The 19,946-nt window shown below is 38.4% G+C and overlaps 1 long non-coding RNA gene across 2 annotated transcripts in view; it reads right to left on the reverse strand.

Moving 5' to 3' along the window:
* LOC122083992 overlaps positions 1 to 19,116 on the reverse strand; it is a 42,486-nt gene extending 23,370 nt beyond the window's left edge. The window contains exons 1-2 of one of the 2 annotated variants that reach the window (XR_006141789.1): positions 18,065 to 19,116; positions 16,689 to 17,041 (exon numbers count right to left, since the gene is read on the reverse strand). This is a non-coding gene — a long non-coding RNA (uncharacterized LOC122083992). The remainder of the gene's footprint in view (positions 1 to 16,688; positions 17,042 to 18,064) is intronic. The other variant, XR_006141788.1, reaches the window with a different exon arrangement.
* Between the last annotated feature and the right edge of the window lie 830 nt (positions 19,117 to 19,946).

Below are 19,946 nucleotides of genomic sequence, written 5' to 3' on the forward strand. Positions count from 1 at the left end.
CTAAGCCCTAAGGTCATCCACTATATTTCTACTCCTATCAAAGAAGAATGAAGCTCACTGCTGTCAGAGCAAAATGGTCGCCTAGATCAATGGTTCTTCCTTGTTCCTTGATTCCTTCTCAAAGCCCTTTCTTAAAACCCTTGACAAAATCCAAACCCTGTTTGTGAATCGTGTTTTTGTTTTGTTTGTTTTGGTTATTTTTGGTGGAGTAAAACTGATCCCATACATCTCAAGTGTTAATAAAATCATACACCTACCAATAAAAAATCTATATTTGGAATCTTCATCAAGTAATTTTAAAATGTGTTTAAAAAAAAAAAAACCCATAAGGCGGAGCACTACCTTACCATCTCTAGACCGCATTAGCGCCAAGGAGCTGCTAAGGCATCGCCTTACTAGCGCCTTAAAAACTATGGTTACAGGCCAAACTTGTTGCCAAGGGCTTCACTTAGACTTATCAAATTTGACTGCCAGGAGACGTTTTCTCAGTTGCTAAGATGAACACAATCAGTGTTATCTTATCTTGTGCCGCCAACTTAGATTGGGATCTTCAACAACTAGATGTAAAGGATGCTTCCTTCATTGGGAACTTAAGGAGGAAATGTATACGGGCATTCCCTTGAATTCACTTGCTCCAAAACTTAAGGGAAGGTATACAAGTGGAAGCATGCATTACATGGGCTGAAGCAATCCTCTCGTGCTTGGTTCGGGTATGTTCACAAGGCTATGGTTGCTATAGGCTATTCTCAAAGCAATGCCGACCACACACTGCTCATAAAGAGATCTAGTGAGAAGATTGAAATGCTTTTTTTTTAAAAAGAAAAGAAAAAAGTAGCAACTCTTGGTTCTGCAATGAAATGATTCTTATCTAGAACACCTGTAACCAATTGATTCGAAGGAGCATAAGGTGGTACCCTCCTTCCCTCTGATGCCACGAGACTAGTTGCTATCTTGATAATCTATGTAGATGATATTGTTGTTACTGGCAATGATTTGGTAGAGATATCTTGCCTTAAGAGATAATTGGATGAGGAATTCGTGGTCAAATATCTAGGACAGTTTGTTACTTCTTTGGCATTGAAGTTGCTGGTCCTCACTACTTATCTCAACGGAAGTATGTGTTTGACCTTCTTTCTAAGACAAGCATATCAAGGTACAAGCAAGAAAATACTCATATTAAAGCTAACAGTCACCACAAGGAAGGTGATTCTATGGATAAGGGGAGGTATTAGAGATTAGTGGGATGCTTGATCTATCTTTCTAACACATACCCTAACATAGCATTTGTGTTAGCTTGGTTAGTCAGTACAGGTATGATCCCTACTCGACATCCATATAGCTTGGTTAGTCAGTATAGGTATGATCCCTACTCGACACATATGGATGTTGTACTGCATATCCTTTGTTACTTGAAGTCTGCCCAAGGATATGGCATCATTTTTTCCCCTAATGATCACCTTAGGGTGTAGGCCTTCACGGATGCTGATTGGACAAGTACTCCTGATGACCGTAGCTCTACTACTAGTTATTGTACCTTTGTTGGAGGTAACATGGTTACTTGGCAAAGCAAAAAGCAAGCCGTAGTTGCCCGATCAAGTGCTAAAGTAAAGTTTCGTGCTATGACCCATGGAATTTGTGAGCTCTTACGGCTTCATGGTCTTCTCACAAATTTGATTATCCCTACTACCCTTCCTATGAACCTCTTTTGTGACAACAAATCTATCATCAGTATTACTCACAACCCTGTCCAGTATGATCAAACCAAACATGTGGAGATCGATCGACACTTCATCAAAGAAAACCTGGATATGGGTCTTATCATTGTGCCCTTTGTTCCAAGTAGTGAATAACATCTTAGTAGTAAGATGTTTCATCCTATTATCTACAAGTTGGGCATATCTATGCACCAGCTTGGGAAGTATTGTAATAATGGGCTTTAAGGAAAGTGACAAACCAAACGGGTCCTTAGATCCTTAATGGGATTAATGATCCTTAAAATACTCTAGAAATTTCTCATCGTTATTACAAATAAAGAGGGCTATTGTCATATTTGATACAAGTCATTACCCCCATCCAACATTAGTTTATGAAAGTGACGTGTGTGTGTGTGTGTGCATGGTTTGGATGTTCACTAACTTTCTTCACTAACTGTAAGCGTTTGGATGGTTGAGTGTTCACCAACTATTTTATCTAAACAAATAGTTGTTGATATGTTGTTTGCATCACTTGAAGCATTATAAGCATCAAAGCATAACTTTAGTCAAGTCATAAGCATCATATAGACTAAGTCAAAAGCATATGCATTTGCGTGACCCATGCCTTATAGGAACTCGAGGTTTGAAAAAGACTCAGTCTATATGTAAGTCCATCTCTGGCCTAATAGGTCCATGTGTTATATTGAATATCTTTTGATCTATATGTAAGACCAGTTGTGCCCCCGGTGGCTAAATGAACTCGTTGAATATCCAAAGGAAAAGGTAAAGTGTAAAAGACCTGTTTCTAAAATTGACATCCATTTTTTTGTTTTTGGAGATGTCAAAAGGTGGAAAAAAATATATGATGATGTGTAGTGACGAACATGTTATCTATTTACCGAAATAAGGGGAGTAAATGAGTAAATGAGACAATTGTGTGATGATGAGTAACGACTTATCGTATTATCTATTCACCCAAATAAGGGGAAACAGTATAAAATGTTGATGTGATGATGTGTCACGAGAGGAACGACTCGTCATATATGTTAACCTAAAAGGGGAGACTCACCTAAGAATAAAAGGCTATTAATTAGGGCTAGTTTTGCTAAACTCTATTATGCTTATATGAGATATACAATTTATAAAAACTTCGTCAACAAAAATAAGTTAAGAAATTGATATATTATTCTTGTTGAATTGAATGATATTTGATGATACATGCTTAAATAAATTATGACAATGAATGAGAATCTTGTTACCAAAAATTTAAGTATATTAAAATTGGTATAGACATCTTTTTTATTTTATAAACACTTATCAATCAACATTCTTCATGATTACATTTGACGCATTATCATGGTTTGTCATCTCCAAAAAGCGGGAGATTGTTGAACCTAGGTTCTAACCATAAATTATGTTTTGCATATGAAAACCTTATGTGATATGCGTTTGTGTGTTCTAACATATTTGTTCATGTGCTAAGAGAATGATGAAACCCAAGTCTTTGTAGTGGAACCATTGATGGAAGAAATGGCATATTGATTGAAGAAAAGACTAATGTTGATGGACTTCTATGAAGAAGCTAGAAACTTCTGTGATGAGAAAGTTACAGATGCCTTGGCTTGGCTAGATTGAACTGACCCACTATGGAGGCCGAAGCCAAGACACAACCAACCCAAAACGATTATCTAGTCTGGCAAGGGTTGGTAGTTGATAATATGGAATCTTAGTTTATTTGATTTTCTAAATTGAATTAGAAGTAGATACGTAGGATTTCTTTCGCAATTAGTTAGTTTCTATTTTAGATAAGTTTCTATCTTTTAATTGCTTTCCAATTTTATGTAAGGAATTCTTCTTTAAATTGCTGTAAAACGATTATGGAGATTAGCTTTTGGAATCGAAAGAAATTTTCGAGTGGAGTTTCTACCCTGGTGGGTATGATGTGGCCTACTGGCCCTTCTGTTTCTCTCTCCCTTTTCTTCTTCTTCCAACAATACCAATCTTCTGTTCCTCTACTTCCTTCTCTTATCTTCTTCTGTTCCATATTTCCTACAATTGTTTCCCTACCAACATAACAGGGTTTGCAAATCTTGCTAGAGAAGCAATCAATCAGGCCTAGAAACTTGAGTTAAGGGTAGGTGATGTAGATCCATATTAGGGGCTAGGCTATCGCAGGAAGAAGCCTAGCCCAAAGGACCCCTATTGCCCGAATTAATTAAGTGGGTTAAGTAATTAAATAAGTGCCCATTGGGCCAATTGATTTCTTTAATTTATTTAAGCTGTTATTTAATTCAATAAAGGCCTATTGCGCCCATCGATTGTAATGTCCTATATGGACTCTTAGTTAGTTAGTCCTCCTCTATGTTGGAGTTATAACTTTAGTCCTAGTTCTATTTGAAGTCCTAGTTGTAATAGGATTGTGTAGTCCTATTTGGAAACTAGCTCCTAGTTGTGTTTTGATTGTTATTCTGCCCTCTATAAATAGAGGAGTCTATGTACTTATACTTTCAGATTTGAATAAACAAAGATTGTGGTCAATTGCTTCTAAACAGCTGAAATAGTTGTGGGTGAGATGCCCGGGCCGAGATAGCCATCCCCACTCACAATTCTCTTGGTTCTTGATACTTTATTTGCTTCAATACTTTGGCATTTGCTTGTTCTTGTTTGTCGCTACTGTAAGAGACTAAGGATTCAAACCTGTCCAAGTATTCCAGAATCAGAATCGACTCAACAGAACTCTCTCTCTTGAAGTATGCGATCTCTCTCCCAGGTCTGATTTTCAAGAAAGTAGGTATCTCAACAACCCCTCGTCAGAAGCTTCTCAAATTTTTAGATTTTTGTACCCTCCCTAAGGACTGCCTTCGATCCAATTTGCAACTCATTCAGAGCTCTCCAGCTGAAGTCGCACCATCCTCTCTTTAAGGCTGCGTAGGGTATTTTCTCTCTCCTGGCCGAGTGTCTCTTTGGGGTTTTTTCTTTTTAGGTTGAATTACTATTGTGTGGAATTATTCCTCAGTTTTGTTTTCTTTATTCTAAAGCATCTTCATAGGTAATTTGTCAATCTTGGGTTACTAGTTGTCTCATTTTGTTGATGGTTCATACAAAATTTCAATGCTATTGTAGCCCCCATCACAGAGTGCACAAAAGGGGGAAAAGTTCCATTCCAATAGACTCCCACTGCCACTAAAGCATTCAACTTGATTAAACAAAAGATGACAGAAGCACCAGTACTTAGGCTACCCAATTTTGATCTCATATTCGAAGTGGCTACTGATGCATCCCATGCTGGGATAGGAGGAGTGCTTATGCAAGAGGGTCACCTTCTACCATGAAAAGTTAAATGATGCTAAAAGAAGGTACTCTACTTATGACCTAGAACTCTATGCCGTCATCCAAATCCTCAAGCATTGGAGACACTATTTAATCGCTAAAGAGTTTGTCCTTTATTCGGATCATGAAACACTCAAAACACTTGCATTCACAAAAGACCATCAGCAATCGGCACGCTAAGTGGATCTCATACTCGCAAGGATTCATATTTTCTCTTGCTAAGTGGATCTCATACTTGCAAGGATTCATATTTTCTCTCAAGTACAAGGTAGGGAAAGAGAATCAAGTGGATGATACACTTAGCCAGAAGGTGCTAATGATGAATACCTTCATAGTGCAAAGTTCAGGAGTGGAACACATCAAAGATTAGTATGCCAATGATGCTGATGTGTACAGCACCACCACTTAGAGAATGCCATTATTATAAGAACACCCCCTTTGTTTCACCAAATTAGACTCAAACACCCTACCGTCAGTTTAAGGAATATACCTTATATGCTGATGTTAGCTACTACATTTTATTTTAAATACCAAAATGCCCTTACTAAATGTGAAGTACCTAAAATGCCCATGTAATAAGTCCCACCCCAAATCTATAGTTACTATACCTTTCTCCCCAACGATCGTCGGATATCACGACGGCAGCAGCATCGACGACAGCAGCGACTAGTTGCCAATTCTTAGAGGAAGGAGAGTACATGCCACATTCACGTCATTTCTCTCACAGCTCTCTCTCAATTTCTCGTGCTAGAGCAAGCGAGCGAGTGAGCAATAGATCCATCTACCGAGTACCCTCGAGTTCAGTAAAACCAACAAAGATCGCATCAATACCTCTCTGCTCCTTTTAATTCATTCAAAAACAATTACCTCATCGTGTACTCCCTAATGATGGGTAAGCCAGATCTGATCTTCCCTTTTCAGTTTCCATTTGGAGATTCTCTCTCTCATGGTCTCTTTTTCAATTTTAAAATTTCTATTGGATCTGGTATCTCTGGTTATTCACAATGCACTGTAATGGTATACGTGCCTTATTTTCCTCGGATCTGTGGAATGAATCTACCCTTCACTTTCTTGTTTAAGAAATCGGGAGCTTTATGGGTTTTGTAATCAACATTTTCATTCATTACCTACAAAAAAAATAAAATAAATAAAAGAGCACATGCCTAGATTGGATTACTCCACCAGGTTTCGATCTCAATAACTTGATGCTTCTGCTCGAGAGGAATCCATTGCATGGATTCTCAAGGTATCTATCTTACTAACATCATAATAGACTTAGCTAGAAATGCCACTGGCTTGGTTTTAAGTATCGGTGTGTATCGTGCCGTATCGGTCGATACGTATCCGTATCTGTAGGCATTGGCACGATACATACCGATACATATCATGAAAATTTTAAAACCCTTATGTATCGATACGTATCCTACAATACACACCGATACGCACCGATACACCACCGATACGCACCGATACTCACTGATACGTACAGATACTCTATGAAAAATTTAAAATTGAAGTGAAATGTACGTTTCGGTATGTATCGGTATGTATCGATCGATACACACCGATACGTACCGATACGGTCATAAAATGGCCAAAATGGGTAATTTTTTAGAAAAACATAATTTTTTGAGGTGTTTTTGTTCCAAAGTTACTGCCAACCATTTTTCTCTCTAACTAAAGTGGAAATCAAGGTTGGGAACGAGGATTTTACATTTATGGGACAATTACAAACCTTGGATTCTTAGTGCGATACTCTCAATTTACTGTTTATGCATAATACATGTTATATATAATTTTTTTTAACTATTTTTTTATGCAAATGTGTATAAAAAAATGTTTCCTATCCATTTATGTGCATATCTTTAGCGTATCTTAGCGTATCTCCAATACGATACGATACCCTCCGATACGTATCTTAATTTTGATCGACCGATATGACGATCGATACCGATACTTTAATCCTTGGCCACTGGTTTTGCTTTTTTTTTTTTTCAGTTGTAGTGTTGTGAGTTACTTAACTATCGATAAAGATCTGGATTAGTCATTGGCATCGAACTCAATGCTCCCGTCGGTAGCTAGCTTTTGCTGTAAAGCATAATAGAAAAAGCAATACTAGCTTATTAGCTATTAGATTCGAATCCGTTGTTCATATCTTCACCGCCGATGTTTTCCAACTGGTGTGTGTTAGTTGTTTCGAAACCAAGGTCATAGTCTCGTCGGTTGGTTATGTGCTGGTAAATTCATTCTATCGCTTCCAACCTTTAACAACAAGGTATAATGGTCATTTTAACTTTTCAATTAATAGTGACTAATAGTAAAAGGTCTGAGTCTAATTTGGTAAAACAGAGGGGGTGTCCTTATAATAGTGGCATTCTCTAGGGAGTGGCGTTATAAATTACCCTATTTTAGAAGTATTCAAAAAGTTACAAGAAGGAGGTAGAATGACAAATACTCCATACAGATGGATACCTCTTCAAGGGCACCCATCTTTGGATTCTAAACACCTCTCTAAGGCACCACTTGGTTTGAGAGCTACATGGAGGAGGAACGGGAGGACATTTTGGCAAGGACAAGACTTATTATATATGATGATAGACTTGTATTTTTGGCCTCAACTACAGAACGATGCTCAGTATGTTAAACAAAGATGACGCACTTGTCAACTTGCTAAAGGAGAAAAGAAGAATGCGAAATGAGGGTTTATACACACCGCTGCCCATTCCACATGCACGTTGGCTAGACATAAGCATGGACTATGTCTTAAACTTACCACCTACATGGGAAAGGTATGATTCTATATTTGTGGTAGTAGATCGATTCTCCAAGATGGCACACTTTATCCCGTGCAGAAAAACACTTGATGCAATCACTTAGCCAAGCTCTTCTTCAAAGAGATAGTGCGTATACATGGTTTGCCACAGACGATTGTTTCAGATAGGGATGACAAGTTCATGAGCTATTTTTGGAAGAGCCTATGGCTGAAAACAAACAATAAACTCAAGTTCTCTACGGCATTCCACCCTTAAACAGAAGGTCAGACGAAGGTAGTGAATAAAAGCCTCAGCAATTTGCTCTGTTGCCTAGTTTGTGATTATCAGAAGACATGGCCATCTATTCTTGACATCGCAGAGTTCGCATATAATAGCTCTGTCAACTGCACCACTGGTCGTTCTATATTTGAAATTGTTCTTGGACTACAACCACAGCGACCGATTGACATGGTACCATTGCCACCTAATGCCCGTGTTAGTGTTGAAGCGGAAGGGTCCCTTAGGCATATAACAAAGCTACAAGCTAATGTTCATCACCACATAGCCGTTAGAAATGACGGGTATCAAGCAGCTGCTAACCGTCATCGATGCTACATGGAATTTCAATTTGGTAATATGTTGATGATTTGAATTCCACCTGAGAGGTTCCCTCCCGGTACAGTGTACAAGCTCCATCCTTGGAATATGGGTCCATACAAGATTTTGAAACGTATTGGTCCCAATGCTTACATGCTAGAACTACCTCCTACTCTGAAGATCAACAATGTCTTTAATGTGGCTGACCTTATACTATACATGGGACACCATTCTGATGAAGGTGACACAAAGCATACCCTAAAGCTTCCCCAGTTGGTAACCTCAATAGATGATGTTATTGAAGATGTCCTTGACAACAAATTCACTACCGTTCGTGGTGGTAAGGGTTACTATTCATTCCTCGTCAAGTGGAAAGGATGACTGCAACAAGATTGCACCTGGATCTATACAGATGACTTTCGATGTCTTGATACGGATCTCTATGAGCACTATATGTCCATCCATTCATTAGAGACGAATGATTCTAAGAGGAAGCTGATGTAGATCCATATTATGGGCTAAGCTATCGCAGGAAGAAGCCCAGCCCAAAGGACCCCTATTGCCCCACTTAATTAAGTGGGTTAAGTAATTAAATAAGGGCCCATAGGGCCCATCGATTTCTTTAGTTTATTTAAGCTACTATTAAATTCAATAAAGGCCCATTGGGCCCATCGATTGTAATGTCCTATAAGGACTCTTAGTTAGTTAGTTTTACTCCATGTCGGAGTTATAAGCCTAGTCCTAGTTCTATTTGAAGTCCTAGTTGTAATAGGAGTGTCTAGTCCTATTTGGAAACTAGCTCCTAGTTGTGTTTTGATTGTTATTCTACCCTCTATAAATAGAAAAGCCTATGTACTCATAATTTCAGATTTGAATAAATAAAGATTGTAGTCAATTGCTTCTAAACAGCCGAGATAACTGCGGGTGAGATGCCCTGGCCGAGATAGCCACCCCACCCACAATTCTCTTGGTTCTTGATACTTTATTTGCTTCCATACTTTGGTATTTGCTTGTTGTTATTGTTTATTGCTACTGTAAGAGACTAAGGATTCAGACATGTCCAAGTATTCCAAAATGAGAATCGACTCAACAGAACTCTCTCTCTTGAAGCATGTGATCTGTTACACCCGTGCCCTAATCCGGTTTAATTTGAATTGTTATGACAAGCCTCGGATCGGAGATCGGAAGTATGATCGGGTTTTGACTCGTAGCTGCATATTACCTAAGGGGAAGAGATGACCCCACATGTTCGTGCATCACATGCCTATCTAACTGGAGGGGATTCATACCTTCCGATCCCAGACGGTAAGTGACCCAACTCCCCACACTTGAATTCCGACACACATAAAAAATTTCCGAATAGCCTTGAGCACATTTGAGGGCAACCACCCTTGCGAGACAAGCCATGAGACAGGAAGCTGTCAAGATAGCCGGAAATAAGCCACTGCAAGCAGCCTGGGCCTGGATCCGATGCCTGTTTCCTGTGGGTTGACAGGCTGCTATCGGGGTTTCGATGCCCATGGTTCCCGCCACTCGCATTGTAAATGACTCTGGATGATCCCAAATCATTCACCACACCTTCCTCGTGATGTGAGCACTTTATGGACCTAAATGTGTGGGTCCTCGTGCCCCAAAATTCATTTTAACCTGATTGGTCCAAAACGGGTCCAAACCAAATAGACCCTAAGGTCCACTTAAGTTATAAGTTGGGAAATGAGGAAATGATTCCTCATTTCCCTTGTGCCCAACGTAGGAGAGGAAAGAAAGAGGAGAGGAAAAAAGAAGAAGAGGAAGGAGGTTGGAGCCCTACCTTGGGGCTGGCTACAACCTTGTTGCCGGAATCGTTGTCGGAGGTAAGTACAACCTCCCATACCACTCTCTCTCTTCATTTTGACCTAGACCAAGTTAGGTATGGATGTAATCTTAGTGTACAAACCATGTTAAGGTTGTAGGATGCATGTTCTACCCTCTCGGTGTTGTTGCCGAGCTCGAACTAAGCCCAATGAGCTCCGACAACATGTATTACCAAAAGACCAATTGGGGTTTCGATCGTTTGATCAACGTATCTCCCAAATGGCTTGGTGGAATTAGAATTTTCTTGGCTTAGAATGATGCTAGGAACATTCCCTATAAACTCCACGAAACAAATCCCGACAATCAGGCCCAAGTTGAAAAGCCCTAAAATGGGTGGACTGTCCTGAACCACCACCGGAAATAGCCCACCAGATCCACTGGGTCCTTTTTCGGTGGCATAATTTTGGTGGACATGTGAGCCTTATGTGCTCTCTGACTTCTCCACCAGAAACAGGACTGAGATTTCCGGTGGGTGTTTCCAGTGATAGTATTGTAACTTAGGAATAGTATCTGTACCCTTTGGGGGTGACATGTGTGGGTCCCTCCCGATGTTTTCAACGCGTACTAATGTATGATTCCCTTGTGTCTAGGACAGTGACGCACATGTGCCCCAAAGTCAAAATTGACTTAATCGATTGGTGGCTATACTTGAACCCGAACACACTCGATCGTAAACCAGGCAAGGGATGGATTGTGTTTATTTTTGGAATGTTTATTATTATTAAATTGATCACATGCTTAGAATTATATGTTTAATTGTAATTGCTCAAATACAATGATGATATGTTACATTTGTTATTTTATGATTATGATTATGATATGAATTGTATGGAGATGTATGACGGGATCTGGTGTGGCCGAGGTGGTATCGGTACCGTGATCATCTTGTGTTTGGTTGTGTGAGACGGAATCCAACGTGGCCGAGGTGGTACCAGTGTCGTGATTGCCGTATGTATGTTGCATTCATGCATTGATTATATGCATTAGAGTTAGTTGTAGTCGCGGATTACACTTTGTGGCTAAGGTCTCGCTTATATCGTGTACCCCAGGACTACATTTGGAAATGGATGCGCTTCGTGGCCGATGATTGGTACCGGTGTTACATAGTCCATACTTAACTGTGATATGTATGCTAGATTAGGTAAACGGTCTTGAGATTCACTTTGTGGTCAAGGTCTTGCTGGTATCGTGTGCATGGGACTGTATTTGGAGATGGATTACATTTGGCGGCCGAGGCCTTGCCAGTATCATGTAATTCATACTAACTGTATCATTACGAAGGCATGTAGCTTATATGTGGTTAGGTATCATTCCCTATGCTACGAACCCTTGCCAATAGGGGTTGAGGTGTTGGATAACCCATTATCGTATGTTTGATGTGCCTCTCCGGAATGCCACATCCGCGGTACTATGTGATTGTATCCAGAGGTGGGAAGCTGTCCAGTGTGGCCGATGATGTACCGGTGCCGTGACTGCCAGGAGGGGGTTATTAGGGGTTTGTTGGGTGACCCATGGACACATGGAGACCGGTAGGCTTTTAATCACAACTAAGGTTTGTGTCCTTATGTAGTTGATGGCAGTTTCGAGACGAAGGATACAGCCTAATGCGTCGTAGTAGCATTTACCAAACTTAGTTTGTATTGTTAGGTAGATAATAAATCAATGAACTGCATCACGAGCATCATGGCCTATGTGTTTAATTTCCGTAATCATGTATCATAAATTATTACTATTGTCTTACTTGGATGTGCTTGACCCCATCCCTCACTGAGCGGCTTATGCCATGTATACACCCTTTTTTAGAAGATGCAGGTACCATGGTGCCAATAACGGGTGACCCAGTATCTTCTGGGTCAAAGTATGGTGTGAGCAACTGGTGGATGCCAGTAGCGGAGGAGCACGATCAAGACTGTGCTTGCGACCACTGTGCTTACGCCACACCGTGAGATTGTACATCATATTTTGATACTTTAGGATATAACTGTGGATTTTAGATTTTTTTTTTTAAGATTATATTATGTCATGGATGAATGTAACAGAATAACTCGATTATTGCTATTATATTATCATTAGATGTTTCCCCATTTTATTTATGATTCCACTGCTTATGTTGGTTTGTGTTGTGAGATTGTGAAAATGTTAAGATACTGCTATCAGATATCCTGTAGATTGGTAAGATAGGTACGTGTCTTACTCACACCGCTTGTATTCCTAATGGTAAGTTGGGTCTACTGGAAATGGTGTGTGACACGATCTCTCTCCCAAGTATGATTTTCAAGAAAGTATGTATCTCAACATCCCTCATCAGAAGCTTCTCAAATTTCTAGGTTTTTGTACCCTCCCTAGGGACTGCCTTTGATCCAATTTGCAACTCATTTTGAGCTCTCTAGCTAAAGTCGCACCATCCTCTCTTTAAGGCTGCACAGGGTATTTTCTCTCTCCTAGCCGATTGTCTCTTTTGGGGTGTTTTTTTCTTGTTGGGTTGCATTACCATTGTGTGGAATTATTCCTGGGTTTTGTTTTCTTTATTCTAAAGCACCTTCAGAGGTAATTTGTTAGTCTTAGGTTACTAGTTGTATTGTTTGGGGTTATACATTGTGGGGATTAGCTTCTTGTAATCTACTCCTACATTAGTAGGGCTTCCACAGGCAATACAAACCCCAGTATATCATACATGAGATAGCTTTATGCTATGAATCGAAGGTTTGCAACTATCGCTGGTTTCAGCACCAGAAGTATATAACTCGACCTGCAGTTAATTCTGGGATTTGTTGCTGCTGGCTCAGTTCCATAGCTATGGGTGATTCTTAATCTTGGAATTTCAGTGACGTTTGAGTCTGATTCCAGAGCTGCCATCAATTTCTCTTCCGCAAGGTTCTGAGTTTTCCACCATGGTTTTGGGCTGAAGGTAAGGGACGACTGATTTGTCCCGTGTTTTTTATTCCTTTAGTTAAACACTATTCCCCATACTATCGCCCCTTGCCCCCTCTTATGCCTTTAATCCTTTTATGTCTTTAGCTCAACTTCAGTTCCTGTTAAACCCTTAGTCAATAAATCAAAACCTTGTTATCCCCTTTAGTCTTTCATGTCATATTGAACTTTAGATTCTAGTTAATTTCAAAATTGTCACCCTTCTTGGGAATTTGAGATTAATTACAGAACTACTATTATTCTTTAATATTTGAGTTATTAATTCTTGAGTGGGTCCCCATAAGCAATCTAATTCCAAATATGGGAACCTGGATCTGCATTAGAAAGATTGAAGAATTGAAAGCAACGCTAAGTTGAAGAATATTTTTAGATATGGGATTAAGTTTATATTTCTATATTCATGTATTCCTTCTATTTTTATTTTTATTTTTTTTATCATGGCAATCAAGCTTTGTAACTTGGGAAGATTTTGTATATTTGGGTTTGTCTTGAATGACAAGTTAGACTTATTTGTTAGGAGATATTAGGCTGATAGTAGTTTCTACTTTTATGTTTACTTGGTTGAGTAGTTGATTTTTAGGAAAGATTAGTCTTTTAAGTCTTGGTTTCTATTTTCATATTAGTTTCTATTTTGGGTTACTTTCTGAAGTGTAAGGCTATACCCTTTACCATACAAGAGAAGTTGATGTAACACATTGATTATTAATGAAAGAATAAATTTCACAATCATTGTCACTCCATATTCCTGAAATAGGATGTTCAACAACTGGGATAGCTATGGGTGAGAGGCCCAAGCTGGGATAGCTATGGGTGAGAGGCACAATCATTGTCACTCCATATTCCTGCGATAATAAAAGGACACCGGGAATATCTAATGTAATACTATTATGCTTTACCTCTTCACCACTATGGCTGGTTAAGACAAAGTCCCTCAAGTTCAAAGGCATCCCAACCTGATTTGAAGAGGGGACAAGATATAATACACACACATGCACACACAACACAGAATTAGCAATAAGAAAATGAACACATAATATATCCAAATTCCACAAAATTTAGTATAAATATATAATACACATTGTTAACCTGAGAATACTAAGATGGATTAGTGCCGAGTCTAAGGATGTGATAGAATCAAAAATAAATGTAGTCAAGAAAATTTAATCATTATAAGTGATGAAAAAGGGAAAGTGAGAGATGGTTCAGCCATGTGCAAATAAGACCAATGAGTGCAACAGCAAGAGGTGGCATGATACAAGTTGGAGGAGTTAGTAGGCACCCAAAATGTCTTGGATCGAAGTGGTGATAAAGACAAATGATAATGAGTAACCAGAATATTAACCTAATCAAGGTTCAATGGTGAATTTTTGCTGCCAACACCCATGTAGAAGAGATAAGCTCAGTTGAGTTCAGTTAGCACATGATCCCAACTAAATGGACAGAAAAACTGAATACAAACTGTAATGAAACACATTTGAATTACTACATTACGAGGGAACTCCTCATAATCTCAGGGCCAGGCCGTCCAAAAAAAATAAATAAATAAGGGAAAACCCTGAGAAATGCTTACATATATTACAGTCAACAATATATAACAAAAATACAGAAAAAAATATTGAGCCAAGAGTGCATGTTCATCGATAAACAAGAACATGAGAATATTCACCCATCTAGTGGATTTTAAGAACACCTCAGAAGATTAAAGATCAATAAACTGTGTTCTTGGGCTTATCAAAGGCTGAACTGAGGTGAAGAACTAACCAACAACCATATCCCCACCAAAAAGAAGAAATAACAGAAAGAAGGAAAATAAGAAAAGAAATTAAAATGGAGGTCCCCAGATAAGTGTCACTTGAAGCATTAAAATTTCAAAAGTTACCAGTTATCTTTTAGGCAACAGCTATCAGAAACCAAACACAATGGAATCCAAGAAACGTAGAAAATATCTTAGTTCGTAAATAATGGAACGTATCCTTCAAATCCCCAACAATACCAGTGACTACCTTTAAACCGTTATTTTAGCTATATATATGCCTATGGTGGCAAATGTGCCCCAACATTTCTAACTTTCCTGTTTCTCTTTAATAGGTGTGAAGATTTCAACATTGGATTGGCATAAGGTTGAATCATCGTTGCTTTTCAAAGTTGCATCCACCAAAAAAAGCTCAATGACAACTTAAAACCCAACGGAACTGCGTAGTTTCTACAGGTCGGTCTGAGGCTTTTAGTCTTTACCCATTTTAGACCATCTCAAACTGGGATTAATAAGGATAAAAATGAAAAGACACCATATCAAAAGGACTTGATGGAGCTGAAGTTACTGATCCTCACCCCTAATAGAACAGCATCAGTGTACCCTAATGTTACTAAGTTAAAATTCAAAACTGAGTTTCATACCCTGCAGCCATGGTTGCTAAAGCAACTGTGGCAAACCAGGATCTGTAACCAGTAACTGCAGTAGAAGAGATGAGATTAAAGAGAAAGAAAAAGAAGAGCGAGAGAATGTTAAGAGAGTAGCAGAATCAATACTCTTACAGTCCCCCATATTGTGGTAGACATAAAATTGTACCCCCATAGTATATAGGGTCTATTCTTTAACAGCAACAAAGCAACTTTGTTTAAATATGAAGCCACGTGTAATTGTTCTCCAGGGCATCAACTTTTCAACTGAAACATGTGAATTGATGCATTTGATAAGAGGTCCATCATAAAATTCCCTTGGTCCCTACCAATTCAACCATAATGATCATTGCAAGGAGATCTAATAAAAATTGTGAGAAAATTGCATGTCCTGCATTATATCAGCGCAAAATTATATAAATGAAGATGCACCTGGATGTGATCCTTCGACACTGTAAGCATATGGTCCATGGCAGCTTTGGAACCATGGACATGTTATACAAGAAGCACAAGCTATAAATTTACGTCCACAATGGACCTAATTTTTAAATCTTGCAGACCAACAAGATCATGACGGGAAAAAAGAAACTAATGTACATTCTAGGAACATACTAAATTTAAAAGTTTAAAACTAACAACCACTTTCAAACAATAAATCTTTTTTTAAGTCCATCTGAAATAGTTTTCATCCTTATAACAATGATTAGGCGAGGTTCCTATCCAGTTAGATTCAACTGACCATGTATAGTGACGTCAAGGTTAGTGATTACCCTAGTCGAAACCGAAATGTACTGTAAAATTACCAAAATTTCGGTGGAGATATGGTACATTTCAGTCAAAAAATTAAATTGACCATTTAAGCGGTCAAACATTTGATTCAACTGACCATGTATAGTGACATCAATTTTAGCAAGACTATTTAAGCATGATTTTAGGAGGTTGCTAGTGTATGTCATGCATGATTTTAGGAGGTTGCTAGTGTATGTCATAGCCTACCATGTCCTTTCCCTTATATTACCTTTTGTATGCATAATTTAGCACTACCAGCATGCATTCAATAAAAGAAATTGAAATATTTATTAAGAATGAAGAAGAAGAATAACCATTTAACAGTACACAATGTCAATACCACATAGATTTCCGAGGAGACTCAAAACCACTAGAAGATTGTTGCCGCCAATGGAACCATTCCTCTGATTGTATCACAAAGATGGCCATGTCAAAGTATGCTTGAAGAACCAGCTCCTTGAACTCCCTGCCTTTATCCTACTCATGCCAATGTGCAACTTTGTTGGCTGCCTTAGCATGCAGTGTTTCTCTCACGTCTGCTTCTGTCTCCACATCAGCAGGCGTATCCTTATCACTATCATATGCAACCCCCCTGGTGCTGAGTGTCTCTCAAGCACTGCCCCCCTCAAACTCCTCCCTAAACTTGACCTCCTCTGCATCCTCCCTTCATGAGGGCATATATGGCCTTTACACCTCACCAAGGACATAACCAGAAATTATTTCCACAGAAAGTACCTTTTTTCCTTTTTAAAAAGCCACCAAATCCATAGGAAAAAAAAACATGGGCCAACAGTGCGCACGTGCAAACAGAAAACAAATGTAGAAACAGAAACAATAAAAAAGTGACAGAGTTATCAAAAACAAGTTCTAGCAAATTTCTAGAATCATAATTAATAAAAATATTAAAGAGGATGAACGACAAAAACCAGGGGCAAATCCCTCACCCTAGGTTCAAGATTCTTAAAGGTACCTCTGCAACTAACTTGCAGATTTTGAGGACAACTAAGGTCTGAACATCCTCATGAACATTCACCCAAAAAAAAAAAATTCCTCATGAACATTGACACTCTAAGTTCTGTTGCTTCCATATGATGATGCCTAAAGCCCATGCTTCCTATAACATTGGCTATCAACCTGGTGGTTATTTGTGTTGCTTAACCATACCTACAGGGAAGAGGGCTCTAGGGGATGCTACAACAGAGAAAGCCAAGAGGCTAGAGGGGTTCTAATTCATATACTACTCTTCCCTTTGTCAAAGCTATAGGTATGTTTAGTTATCACTATAAAATAAATCACAACATCATCTGGATGTTCTCTGTAACACTTTGAAGATCAACATATATAAATTTCCTGCAAAAGTTAAGAGTAAAATGTACCCCCACCCAATTTTTTTCTATAGGAAACCACTCACCCCCTTCTGTTTCAAGTCATTCAGTAAAGGTGGTAAAATCATGAAAATAATTTTCTCCTTAACAGCCCTTGCATGCATTTATAAAAATGGAATTTAAGGGTGAAAAGCTTGCAGTTCAAGGGTGAGAACAGAAATCAAGACCACAAATCAGACAAGCCCTAAATCAAATGTAGATTAGAGAAAGGAGACAGAGCTTCAGATAAAAACCCTAGACAAGCCCTAAATCATAAGCCTATCCCGAAATCCCCATATTTTAGGGCTTCGCATACTTTAGATATTTGAGTTCAGAGAAGGATAACTCATACCGTGACAGCAGCGATTGGAATGTTGTCGCAGGAAAATCTTCAGAGGCTAGAGAACTAGGTTAAATTTGAGAAATTCAATAACTCACAAACCTGGCCTTTGACGAGGCTGCATCAGAGATGACCTTGAGTTTGAAGATTAGAAGAAACCATCGTCGAAGGGAAGAGATGAGAAGCTTCAGGCGATCCTTGATGGGTTTGAAATTGAGAGGCTTCAGGCGTTAGTTTGGGGCCGTTCGAGAAGGTTCTTCAAGACGCAGCGATGGAGGAGCTCTATGAAAGATGACTTGCCTCTTCCCTTATGCAGACCTTGCATTGGGCGGGAGATATAGTGAAATAGAGAAGGGAAGATACCGAAGCGGCATAGTGTGAGGGAGAAGAGAAGAGAGCGAGAGAAATAGCTTCTTTCCTTAGTGATTTCTGGGTCGATTCAGAAATGACGATTGAAGAGTCATAGTGGGAATGAAGCCAATGCGCAGGGTTTCAAGGGTCTCCTAGCCAGTGAAAAGCGATATAATGTGAAATTTACCAATTTGTCCTCGTTATCCAGCCGTTGGGAAACTTGTTCATGTACCAAATACGAAGCCACTTTGTCTTTTCAAAAACCGCAGGGACATCCTTGGTCGTTCCTTCCAGACCCCAAACGTGGACGCTAAAGAACCCACTGGGACCGCTAACGACGGTAGAGGTTCAAACTGAGCGGGGTTAGATCTAGTCCAAATTAAAAAATCCGAATTTCTTGAGAGTATCATATTTGAAAGCTAGCTTAAGATTTTGAAATATAAGACCTCTCTTAGACAAAATACTCGAATAATGGACCCGCATAAGATTTAAAATGGAACCTTTAATGAAATAATTATTAAATTAAATATTTTTTAACCATCTTAAAAATTATGTAAAAAGTTAATTGTTTAGTCTAAAAACCTAGGCAGCTATTAAATTCTCCAAATTAAATGCGAATAATTCGTCCGAATAGAATTTTATCGAATTTTACGAATAATTCGGTCCAAATACGAATCAAAAAAAAAAATTCTGAAAAATTCTCGAATTTTATATATAAAAAAATCCTTTAGAAAATAGTGTGATTAGTATGCATTTATTATCCTAATGTTACTTTTCTTCTTTATTTAAAAAAAAACCGACAAAGCTTATCTTTCCTAACGTAATCTCTCATACTTCTACAATAATAATAATAATAATAATAATAATAATGATAAAATCTTTCACCCCATTTTGGTTGGACTAAGTCTTACAGTCGTTACTCTCTCTCTAATTTTTAAGGTGAACATGCATGGTGGGTGACGTGGGTCTAGCTGAATTTGTGCTCAGTCTCTCATTCTCTGATTTAATTATTTGAGTAATAGGAAATGAGTTTAGAAAAAAAAAGATATGACTAAGTATAATATTTTTATCTTTAAAATTTAAAATTTTAATTTTTATATCATTTTTATGTTGCGTACGTATGATAACTGATATATAATATGAAACAAGTATTGCATCTATTAAAAATAACATCCGAATTTTTTGTCCCTTTTTTTTTTTTTTTATGAACGAACAATTCCCGAATCCGAATCCAAACTCGAATTTATTATCTACGTTTTTTTTATCGATATTTTGGCCAAATCGTTAAATTAATGAAAGGAATTAATCCAAATAATTCCTGAATCTGAATTTAATAACTATATATCATGTTCATATTTAAGAAAATATAACGACAATTTCCGAGTGCAGTTGGTGAGCTATGGTGGACAAAAATCCTATGCTTATTAGGGGATCTCCTGGCTAATATTTACTTCACCTCCCTACCTATCAAAAAAAAATGTCTTGAAACTCAGGCCATTTCCTAAATCATTCAACCAATTCAACCAACAACAACCATAGCAAC

This window comes from Macadamia integrifolia, chromosome 7 (assembly GCF_013358625.1).
Source record: "Macadamia integrifolia cultivar HAES 741 chromosome 7, SCU_Mint_v3, whole genome shotgun sequence".
NCBI classification, from domain to species: Eukaryota; Viridiplantae; Streptophyta; class Magnoliopsida; order Proteales; family Proteaceae; genus Macadamia; species Macadamia integrifolia.